At 38.4% G+C, this 12,681-nt stretch overlaps 1 protein-coding gene across 1 annotated transcript in view; it reads left to right on the forward strand.

Moving 5' to 3' along the window:
- Positions 1-135: 135 nt before the first annotated feature.
- Positions 136-12,681, forward strand: part of LGI1 (leucine rich glioma inactivated 1) — a 31,188-nt gene continuing 18,642 nt past the window's right edge. The window contains exon 1 of the mRNA XM_088528775.1: positions 136-151. The gene's annotated coding sequence lies outside the window, so the exon portion shown is untranslated. The remainder of the gene's footprint in view (positions 152-12,681) is intronic.

Consider the following 12,681-nt stretch of genomic DNA (forward strand, 5'->3'; position numbering starts at 1 on the left):
CCGAGCGGCGCGGCGGGGCGCCCGCGGGGGAGGGCGAGCGGCGAGGGGAGGCGAGGGGCGGGCAGGGCCGCGCCGCGGCGCTCAGGGGGCGCGCGGAGGCTCCCGGCCCGGCGTGAGGCGCCGCTTGCGGCCGGTCTCCGCCTCGGGGAAGGTAGGACGCGGCAGCGCGCGCTGCCGGGGGCGGCGGGGTGGGGGCCGCCGCGCACGGAGCCTCGTAGCCTCTCGCAGCGCCGAGCGGGGCGGCCTGAGCGCCGCGGTCTGTAACGTATCTGAGCGGCAGCAGGAGGGAGGCGCGGGCGGCCCGGCAGCAGCTGCGGGTGGCGCGGGAGGGAGCCCGGGGCCGGCTCTCCCGGCCAGGCGAGAGGGACGGGTCGGAGCGGCGACGCTGAAGCCCCAGGCGCCTCAGCCACCGCGCGCGTTTCCTTCCGCAGTTACCCCGAGCGGCTGCGGGAGCTTTAAACCTGAAGCGGGAAATGTTCCGCCGCGGAATGTTCAGCTCTTCCCTAGTTACTAAAGATGGATTACAGCGCGCAGCTAGTTGCTGTCCTGTGGGAAGGCTGTCACACACGTTAGCAGGGTCTGCCTCCCTATCTTGGCTGTGGAATGTTAGTTCTAAGAGCATAAGTATTTCTTCTCTTGACCTAGTAACTCTGTCCCTCACTATGCTGCTACAACTCGCAAGGGATTTAAGGTGATGCCAGATCCCTTTCCATGGAAAGCAGTTTGGGGTCCAACATGCTCATCTGAGTATATTCTGTATTTTGTCAAAGTCCCTTTGAATGTGGCCCATTTCTTCTAAAGGGCACGGGCTCTGTGTTGCAAAAAATGGAATTATCCTGATTAATAATTTAAATATCTCAAAATAAATAATGTATACCCAAGAAGCCGTAATAGCAGGCATCGTTCTGTTGTTCCTCTCTCACGGAAATGGCAGACTGCTTTAGTATGAATGAACCTGACATGATTCTGGAAACTGGGCCAGCATATCATTGATTATGCACTTTGAAGGAAGGTGGGAAAAGGTAGAGATCTGCAGTTCTGGGATCTATCCTCAGTGTGCTGTGGCTACCAAAGCCTTCATTTAGAGAAAATGAACTTTCTAGGACAGAGGAAAATTCGAGAGTGAGTCCAACTTTAGCAACAGTTATAGATGGTTGAGTTATTTTATAAAGGTGTTTTTTTTTTCCCCTAAGAATAACAGCTAGATAACTTTGTCTTATTTCTATCTGCCTGTGTTGCTTGAAAATATTGTATAAAGATTACTGTGTGCTACTGTACGTGCTATTGCTATCTAAATGGATTATAAATGGCCTCCAGGTAAACTGGAACTTGAAACTGGACTTCTCCTTAGCCTTTAGTGTATGGATTATAGCTTGATCCTATGGAAATATGTCCATAATTTAATTAGCATCAATATGGTCTGACATAAAAAGGGCAGTTATCTCATCTGGGCCTTGCATGTTTGAAAAGTGACATGAATTGAAGGAGAGATGTGCATGACTCCTCCAAGGAGAGAGGCTCTATGGATTTCAGTTGGATTGCAATGACTGTATAGTCTTATGGCTTCAATTTTCTACTATAGGTAAGCTGATCTATGGACAGATTTGCTGCTGAAGAGAACATTTCTCCTCTCAAATTGACACAGATGCTCATCTGATCATTTCATGCTGCAGCACTTATTTTTCTGCTGTTGGGAGCTCCTTCAACTCTTTTGCTGCAATATCTGATGAGTGTCGGTGCTGGTGCCAGTAAAAGGTTAGGAAGGAAGGGATGGGAGGGGAGGAAAGGCAAGGTGGGAAGCAGGGGCTCCTCTTTCAGCAGCAGCTCTCCATAGATCAGCTTAGCAGTAACTCTTAAATCACAGTAGCCCTGAAATTCATGGCCCACAAAGGAGACTAACAATCATTGTAGTTTTCCCTGTACTCCTGCCCTAAATCTAAAAATGGACCAACTTTGAGAGCCAGTGTAATGAGACAGCCTAACTCAGACAAAATTTAAAAGCCTTCAAGAAGTGAATGTTTTCTCTTAAGTTTTCAAGCCATTGACACATTCTTTATACAACTTCATTTACCTCAGTTTGTGATGGCTATGTATAACAATTTCAGATAAAGTTTTGGAAAGGAAAAAGTAGAAATTACTGAAAAGCAGGGGTATTCTTACTATTAATATCACAATTTAAAGCTCATGTTACTGAAATACTTCTAAGAATTTGTCAGCTTCATTATTTATTTATTTATTTATTACTCTCTTTTCTTCCAGTTTTCCATGTAATCACAAACAGTATTACGCAGACCACTGAGATACACTCAGAAGGCAAAGGACTAGACAAAACACGCCATTTTTATTTGATTGAATTTACCACTTCTTGGTCATTAAAATTAATTAAATCAGTGACAGGTCTGCTGACATCAGGAGATTTATGTACCCTTACAGACTCGTGTCACAACTCATGTCGTTTGAGCTGGAGAGACAGGAGCAGATTTTAACATCTGTGGTGGACCTTACTGTGTTCAGGGCAGACCTTTGACCTTTCTTATAATTTAGGAGAAACAGTATGTATTACTTAAGTAAACTATTCAATTTATGCCACTTATTTTTATGAAGGGCATTTTAATCAATCCTTATGCACCAAAAGAAGGTATTAAATCATAGAACTGCAATGTTCAAAAGACCATGCTGGTCATACTTGATGAACTGTTCCTAAAAACTTCCAATATTGGACATTTCATAGGATAAATAGTTTAACTTCTTATCCTTTTAGGTATATATTCTCCCCCGGCCCCAATGTCTAAGAGCAGTCTGTGTTGCTACTTGAGATGTTTTCAATCTCCCCTAAACTGATGCAGAAGACAAGAATCAATCATCCTTTTTTGTAACAAATGTTTTATTATTGAAAGATGTATGCCCAAAGTCTCCTCTTTCTGAGGTTAAAGGAATTGAAGTATTTCAAGTTGTGGCTGAAGGTTATATTTTGGTATAGCTATATTTTTGAGATGTCTTTTATCTTGCTCTCCTTCAGACTCTTTAGTTTCTCTTTTTATAACATAGAGTACGTAGCTGTTGAGTGCTCATCAGTATTTATCTGGGAAGAAAATTACCTTAGCTTTCCTGCAGGACATTATTTTCTCCTCAGATCTGCTGGTAAAGTTGTTTAATTCAGTAGCCTTTTGGTTAAAATTGGTTTGGTTGGCTGGTTAAAAAATGAGATCTTTGCTATTCCCCCCTGATTTTTAACAAAGCAGATCAGAGTAGCAGGCCAGGAAAGGTAGCTACCACTGGAATGGAGAATGAGAGCCAAGTGGCTTGTTCGCGGAGTACATGTATGACTACACTCAAATTTGATTAGGAAAAAGCAATATGGAACCACCAAAAGTCTTAATAAAACTGAGATTTGTTATATCTAATCTTTATTCTTTCTCCATTAAGACACTAGTTAGTTGAAAAATGAGGAAACCAGGCTCCTAACATTATTTGGTTTTGGAACCTTTCTAATTCCTTCATGTATGTTATGTAGGTTGCCAAATTACCTGTTTTCAAATCTTTGTAGGAGTAACCATCCCGTGGTCTGTCATTTTCCTGATTTGTCATCCACCCCTCCATTTCAAGTTCACTACTTAGTGAATACTTAGTAAAAAAGCAAGTAGAATTAAAAATGTAAATTCACATACACTGCTAAAACAATGCCCAGTAAATGTAGTTTTTCTTCTTTTAGATGTACCCGTGCACAGTTTTAGGGATGAATTGACCTGCCAACAAGCTCTGAGCAAGGTAAATCCTCAAGTGAGTGGGGTGGCTCAGAAGGCTCAGACCTACTGAGAGACAGGGCATTCGGGGGGCTGTGGTCAGGAGTGATGGCTCACGTTCACTCCTTCCCATGAAGAAACCCTCACAGGCTAGTTATTAAAGACTACTGAGACTGCCGTTCTGTAAGGGGCTAGTTATCACGTAGAGAGGCTGCTGAAATGCGTATTTGTTTTGTCTCAGATTGAGGAAATGCACACTTGGTCATGTAAACTTGGAGTTTAACTAGCCACTAGATGTCAATGTTGTTGTACTAAAAGGCAAATGCAATCGCATTTGTTTGGCTGATAAAGTAATTTACTCAATAAAAGCACTCTGGATTTGTAGTTCTTTTTCCGTGTGGGGTGTAATATAATAGACAAATTTCTACGGTGTCCATTATTTCAAGAATAACCATGCTATTTTATGCTATGACGGAGTCGCACTTACGATTTCAGTATGTAAGTATTGTTGGAAAAGTCCTTTGAAAAAATGGCATCTGATTGTAAGTTTTGTTCCTTATTCCAGAATCCCACATCCTTGCATAAGTGGCCACAATAATTTGTATTGTCTTTAATTTGTAGTAGGATAAAGTAGTGATAATAACACATAATAATCCTAATACAGGAGTATTGAATTTCTTAATTTCCTAGATCCCTATTTTCCTTTCAATTATTTCTTGGTAGCACCATTGGAGATCAATGTGAAATACACCAAGAAGGGACATATTTTTAGAACGTTAATCCTTCCAAGAGAATACATGATTAGGCAGACTTGGTTCTTGTGAAAATCTGGCCCTAATTTTGTGTAACTAAAGGCAGAGCTGCAAGATGATGGTATTTTGGAAGACTATGTGATGTAGAATTGGGTCTGCATCCTCCTATACATTTAAGGTGAAAAATCATGTTAAATCTTTACAATTATTTATGGGCTAATGAACTTTCAGGCTTTGTTTGAAGGCAAAGGTGCCATTGACCAGCAACAGAACACGTAACTTTGGTCTTACAGACCACATTTTGGGAAGTGTTTTTGTGAACAGTGATGTGAAGCTTCCAAAGAGAACTGGTCACATTTCAAATTCCAGGTTAAGTTCATAGTGCTATTAGGAAAAAAGAAAGGTGGGGGGGGCAGTTGATTAAAAATGGAGCTGAAATTTTCAGTTGATCCAAAAATCTCTAGAAGCAAAATATGAAGGACTTGCACTGTCTTCCTTAGTTGGTCTGTTTGGTAAATTGATCCCAGTTTTGGCCACATTCTTACACACTATGATCTAAACTGGCTCTACTTTGGTGCATCTAAAACTTCTCAGTCATCCACAATTCACAGAATATATTTGTTGTTATTCCTGGCAGAGTAGCAACTTTCATTTTCTTGGACTGTATTGGGTGGAATCATGGTCAGAATCTTTTTGCATGGTGGTAACATTTGTTAATATGCTAATGAATCACACACCTATGAAGATTTATGATTGTCTTAGTTTCTAACATTTATTTGAGTTTTCTTGTCTATGAGTATAGAGTTATGTAACAATGTTAAACATAGTATGTTGAAAACCAGAGTATTCGAGTCATTCATTCAGTGGCCCTTAAACATTCCTAGCAATAACCTTGACAATAAATTTCTGGAACTTTCCAGAACCAGGAAAAAATATTAAAATAATCTAGGCCACAAGTTCTTGATAATATTGATACAGTCAATAAGCCAGTATAACCCTGTAAGGACTAATTGATTCAGATATGGAAATACTAAAGCAGAATTTCATTAAAAATAATTATTGGAAGTAACCTGCCCTATGATATCTCTACAATATGTTTTTAGCAAAAATAAGTGAAGAATTTTACCTAATAAATGTTCCAAAGATATATGAGGTAGACTCCTTTCTGTTGTCCTTTAATTTCCATGGTCTCTGCCATATTTGTTGTATGGCAAGTCCTTTCGGTCTCCAGGGCTTGCGATCTGGCAGCTGTGCTTGGAACAAAATCCTCTAAAAGATTACACACACATGAAGGCATGCATAAACAAGTGCCGTGGTTTTAAGCTGTTGAGAATTTAATTAAAAAGTAATTATCAATGTACGCAAAATACTTTTTTTTTGTCTGCATTGAAATCAGCAGAATACAGAAATCAGCTTCTCCAGAGTGTGACAGTTTTCTTTTGAGGAATTTTAAAAGTGCATTATGCTTAAGATCCACAAAATATGAACATTTTTCTAAGAAAGCAAAGAATGCTTAATCCTAGTATTATGTCTAGATCTGTTGTTTTGGAAGTGGCTAATGACATTCACATACCTAAATCCAAGAGAAGAGGAAATCTGCTTTTCCAGTTTGATAGCAGAGTTGTTATATAATAAGGAAAAATGAATGAACATAATGAGCACAGAGACAAAGAAAATAAGGTGAGGTGGAAATATATAAAAAGCAAGCAGTAAAACTAGTGTTTGTTCTTTTAAATTATTATAACCTGCTAGACTTGTTTTGTGAAAGTAAAATGATTGTCAGCAAAGTTAAATCCCACTGCATGTTTAAGTCATGGTGAATATATACATCCATTTTCTTTTCCCTTGATACATACGCAATTTTGTTTATAATGTCTACTGTGTATTTATTTATTCATAATTTTCTTACGAAGAAGAATGAAGGAAGGCAAAAAACATTTACTGTTTAATGTATGGAAGCTAAAGATTTCTCTTTATATATAAAAGGGTGAGTGACAGGTCAGTATCTTCTCAGAAGCAGCAAGTCAATATATATGCCATTTACTTCTTAATCCTTCTTGGCGAACTTAGAAAACCTGGAAAAGATATGGTGCCTCAGAGTCTGCAGTCTAAGATGAAACATAACAGAGAAATAGGTGTCACTACTGCATATGCATTTGTTCCAGAAAACACCTCTGCTTTCAGAGAGATGTCATGCCTTGTCTTAAACAAAAGCTGAGGACTTACTCCTGGAATCAAGAAAGTCAGTTTTGCAGCCTGTGTTATGCAGCTGGTCAGGCATGTCAATTGTAGTGTTTTGTGCTGTTTGTCCTAAAGTTAGGAAAATACTAAAGTATTTTGAGGCAGTGGCCATGTGCTAGTTTCGAATCAGAGAGATATGTTTTTTCAAAGAAAGATGTAAGAGCAAAATGAGGCAGAATAATGACAGAATCAACCATTATTCCAGTTACGATTTCAGTCTTATTATTTCCAAGAGTAACGGTAAAAAAAAAACTGTAAAAACTTAAATAGTAGAGTAGTAATGCAACAATGTGTAGAGGCTACTCATATCTGGGTTGAAGTTATCAGTAGTCGTCCATCCACTGGAAACTGAAGGACGCAGGGCTATAAAGTGGCTGCTCAGTACAGTGAAGTGGAATGAATCAGTAAACATTCCTCTTTTTTCACTTTTTTACAAACACAATGATAACAGTATTACTGTGAGACCTCATTTAATAATACTGAAAGCCATTAGGATATAACTTATGTTACTAAGAATATTGCCAGATTTTCAAAATAATAGGGATAATATTTCAAATCAAATACAATTTAGTGTTATTTATGAAAAAAATCACTCAGACATAAAATATACTGGAATATTATATACCCTTTTATTGAAAGTATTTCTAAGATGCTATTAATTCTATGGTACCTACGTGGAAAGGGAAGCATAGCTATTCTAAATGGGAGCTTAGTTAAAAATATCAAATCGCATTCCATATAGCCAGCAACAGAGTTGCACAAGACCCTCAGTTCTAAGAGCAAAAATTAGAGACTCAGAAAATTGCTGAGGAAAGTGTCCATAGACACTTTCACATAGTGAAAAGAAACACTCAGCTTTTTATCTTAGGGGAGATTTTGCCACTTGCTGAAACCACAATCAATTTTGTTAAAATGTTAAGTTACGTATCTAGATGACTGCCTCTCTTGAATAGAAATAAAAGATAACCACATGAAAGATAAGGGTCAAGACTTTAAGTGGTATTTAAATGATACACGATTTTCTTTAGCATATAATGGAATTTTCTCTGAAATCTACATTACCCTGACCTCAGATGTACAGTTCTTAAAAGTTGGAGTGTGTTATTTAAAGTTGTATTATGATCAGTTTTAATACATTTTAATAATCTTCTTTTAGTTAATTTTTGCTACACTTTCCATGTACAATTACCTTTTTTGAACCTCAGCCTTAACAGACTGAGTATTCAGCACATTTTTATAATCTGAGCCTTTTTATAAGAGGAAAATATTCTTTTTGCTACCTCACTTAACTCCACAATTTTTAAAATCTAAAATTTGCATCTGAAAAGCAAAATCAGTTCCTAATACAGGACTCTAGAAGCACACACAGTAATTCTCATTATATTCTAATTTCATTCTCATTCCCTTTTCCTACAATTTTCTATTAAACTGCAAATTTTCATTGTAATTTTCTAAAATCAGCTAATTTTGGAGAAAGTTAAAATAGCTAAATAAGTTAAAGGTGTTCAGTATACAGAATACTGAAATGAACCTGATATTGGGAGCTACTGTGAAACTCCTTTCTTTCTTTTTTTTTTTTTTTCCGTGTTTTTAGGAGTAATTAATGACCTATATCTTGCCATCCATTCTTTGTTGCAGTTTATCCTTCAACTCATGTATTTTCCCATGAAATTCAAACGCAGATTTTCCTTGGAAGCAAGTCTTATTCAGACTCTTCTCCATGAATCAAATCTTGATTATCCTGAAAGGATGCAACCAATGATATTCTCCTGATGTACAAAATTAATTTCTAGAAGCTCCAAAATACTTTTAAGATGCTTCTAAGTATGGAGATAACTATGTTTTAAAGACACTCCCAATTTCCATATGTTTAAGTTTGACTAAACCATTCCTATAATCCCAGAATCTTTTTGGCAGACAATTTTGAAAACTTAGGTTTGATAACCTTAAAAATCAAATGATATTTATCTCTAGCACACTCTGCTGGTTTAGGCAGTATATGAAAGTTATATGTAAGCAGATATTCATTCACTTTATCCATTACTTCGTAGACAGGGAGGTAACTTCCAAAATTACCATTAGCTTTGTCAGCAGTGTCAGAGGAGGCATTGCCAGAAGTCCAAACCAACTGATTGTAAGGCAATTTTTAGATGTAGTTTATTGCTGTCTTGTAGGTAATCAAAAACATAATGAGATATCCTTTCAGCTATATGGTAAGAACAAGTGTTGGAAGCATTTTCATATTTTCCTGCTTTGAGGTATCAATGAATGCAGAAAAATAGACCCTCACAACAAATTATTAAGCTGTTTACATAGCTAAAAAGAAGCTACTGAGCTACTAATATATGAAGGCATTTTTGGTACAGTGATTAATTCTTTTTTTAAAAAAAAAATGCTTGAATTTATAGCCGTATCTATAATTTTTATTTTGAATGTGCAGTTCAGTGCAGACTTAGAGGAATAGGAATACCCCAGCCTTGGAGGCCGAGAATCCTTCAGAAAGGGCAGCGCAGCCCAGGTGACACGTAATACTCCAGCTGCCCCTGCAGGAGCCACAGCCACGTGGGTCCCTGTCCTCCACAAGGAGGGATTTAGCTGCCTTCCTCACATCGCCCATTCTGAATCTATAGCCACCCTCCTGCGATATGTGGAGCTATTTTTAGCATCAGGCCAGCCTTGAAAAGCAGCAGGTAAAGCATGAGAGGAATAACTAAGTGGCTGCAGTGCTAGCCTGTGAATGGAAGCCGTATATATAAGATGTCTCTCTTTCTAAATATAGATAGATAGATGCATATATACACACAATATATGAGTATATTTGTTTGTTTATTTATAAAGGGAGGCCTGCCTCCCCTTCAGGGAAAGTGTCAGAAACATATAATAGAGCATTATTGCTACTTTTAACCTGAGTGGTTATCAGTCTTTCAAATCATTCTGTTTAGGAAGATAAATTGTTAATGCAATCAGGCACCTTTGATTCAGTCTTTATTAACAAAGAATGTACTGTGTTCATTTCCCCGACTGAAGAGCAAGTCAAAGAACAGGAGATTATTTGCAGCTCCAAGAAGTTCACTATAGAGGCTTTCCTAAGGACCTCACTTCCAGTGTCCATCCAGGCACTCTGGAATATTTCTGCAGCTCTCTCTGTGAATTCCCACTTCTGATTTTTCATTCTTTTCTCTTTCTTTCATTTATTCATCCCTTTGCTTCAAAACATGCTTAGGAAAAAGCCACATATGCCTTTGTTTAATCAAGGGTTTGTGTCATTGATTTAACTGGGGAGTTGTATTGCTTCATAAAAGAGCTTATTACTTCTCAGTGATATATTGTATTGAGACTGGGAGTTAGGCTCTCCAGTTTAATGAGTCTTTGCCTAAATCACAAGGGCAGCAACAGTGAAAAGTTATGGATGCTAATAGCAAAAAAAAAAAAAAAAAAAAAAAAAGTGTATATGAAATTTGAATTACTGTCGTAGAAAAGTAATACATAGAAAGCGTTACAAGCCTAAAATCTGAAAGTCTTAACTATTATCATGCTCAACATACAAAATAGCTTCTGAGGAGTCATGACGAAAACATGTATCCCCCTGCTGCTAGAGAGCTGAAAAATGCATTAAACATTGCAGCCAGTTCTTAGACAGGATGTTCTGTTGGTTTTCATCCCTCACTGCAGAGGGAAAGAGACAGTCAGCCAAAGGAGCAAATCCTTTCCTAAAGCTCTGCTGAGTAAATAGCATGTTGGCAATGAAACTGAGAGAGATGTGATGGACTTCTTCAGCTCCCTGAAATCTCTACAGGGGATTTTTTTAAGGAAGGGAGTCAGAGGAATTTGTGCTGTATCATGTTTGATGGACGATTTGTATTGGACGTGGTACAGTGAGTGTCCATCTATCAGTCCATCAGGACAACCTACTCTTTGCTAGGAGTAAAAGGGATTAACTTTTAAGGAAATAAGGCATTTATCCAAATTTGTTAAGAACAATAAATGCAACAAAGTAAACTTGCAAAGCTGTGAGCAATTACCCCTTAAAGTCTCTTAGCCCTGGTCCGAATCCCAGCATTTTGATTAGCAACCGTGGAACAGTAATATGTGTTTGATGAGCCACATCCTTCTCAGTGTGTAATTTATTATTTCAGTGGTAGTCCAACAAGGCTTTTACTTGAACAGTTTGAGTGACTTTGTGGGGCTATGATTTCCTTCATTGTGAATTATTCAGGACTTAGTCAGAAACCTTTTGTTTTTAATGAGTAAGATTCTGTCCTCAAAAGCCTGTTATCTCTCCCATGTAACAAATACATTTCCTATTTAGATTTAAATAAATAATATTTAAGTTACTTTGTCTGCAAAATGATAAAATTAAATGCAAGTGTATAAAGGTTGGATTAATGTTGCAGGGGCCCAATGACAGAATACAGAAGGTCAATGTGAAATAGCACAGGTCAAGGAAAGGATTTTATAACATGCTGGCTGTTTTTAATTAACATCTTGGCAGACTGGAGGGGCTCGAACATTTTCCATGAAGAAATGCATTATAGATGTTTCTTGCTGCCAATTAAATGGCATTTAGCTACAATGACATTGCTAGGTTGTTCTGGGTCTGTGGAAAGCACTTGATCATGCCTGGGAATTTGAATCTTTTTTCTGTTTGAGATATGAGGTTCTTACTGGGCTGCATTTTGTATTGCTCTGTATTTTCACTGGAGTCATAAAAGGTACCTCCTATGAACAACCAGTAAATTCATGAATAGTTAGCAGAAGGGCTGGCAGGGTGGTCATCATAATTACCAAGGGTCTATTAGTATAAATCTTTTGAGGATTGTCCTCTAGCTAGAGGGCAACTTAAACAAGGCTGTCTAAATACTAATGCATTTTATGAAGTTCAGATTTTGTCCCATTTGATCTTGACCAAGGCAGTTGTCACCAGTTCTGTACTGTTGTGCAATTAAATGTTCATGAACATTTTCCCTGCATAATGTTATTTTACAGTGAGTTTTATATTTGCAAAAATGAGGCACAGTTCTACAGATACCTCTCAGCAGTCAATACCAGTCGAGTAGCTCCTGTCCCCCATCGCTTCTTTCCATCCTAACACTTGAAACAGCTGCAGATGAAAAATAATCTCTAGGTAAGACTCTGTGGAACCCCAGCCTGAGTAAATTAGTAGAGCTTCTTGCTTCATTGAAAAACCAATTTTGTCCAGGCCAGATTGGATGTGGTTTCCAGGAGCTTATCAAGCTTTCTAGCAGAGCTGGCCTTTTTTTCAAATATGAAACTGTGACATTGCTGGTTACCATTCCCCAGGACAGGAAGATGAGCGGCAGCGGCAGCGCAAGGGAAGCAGCAAGAGCCTGCAGCCCCTTGGCTGGTGCTTTCTGCATGAGGTAGCTGTGAGAGGAGCATTGAAGGTGAAGTTCCCCATGACGCTGAATCTTTTCCAGATTGCTGCCAAAAGAGGTGGTGCAAAATCCCTCTTCTTGTGCATGAGGTCTGGTAATCATGTCACTGGAAGGTGACCCAGTTCAGCTTGCTGATCTGTTAGAAAACTAACCTGCTTACAAAAATATTAGTGTTGTATCACATTAGGAAAGCACAGCTCACTCACTGCAGCACTAAGAAGCTACTTGATCAGAATTAAGCAAGGTGAAGGAAGTAGAACTGCCTATTTTGGTCATAGTTTGTACTTGGAGCTGAAGAGTGCAAAATGAAAGTGACTCCCTATACATTTTTTTTTGAAATTTGCTCTTTTTTTTTTTCTGCTTTTGAGCTTCTGTGTTTGCTGTTTGCTATTTTCATGTTTTCTCCTATCCACTGTCAGCATTTTAAGGCAAAACACAGACAACAGAAATGGAGTAGGAATTATTTTTGTGGATCTGGGAAAGGTAGTTAGTCTTCATAACAGCTTATGAACCTTTTAAAACCTGAGTATACAACTGGTCCCACTGTGC

The sequence above is a fragment of the Tinamus guttatus genome, unplaced genomic scaffold (assembly GCF_059628265.1).
Source record: "Tinamus guttatus ecotype Peru unplaced genomic scaffold, ASM5962826v1 Tinamus_guttatus_pri_ptg000314l, whole genome shotgun sequence".
Lineage (NCBI taxonomy): Eukaryota > Metazoa > Chordata > Aves > Tinamiformes > Tinamidae > Tinamus > Tinamus guttatus.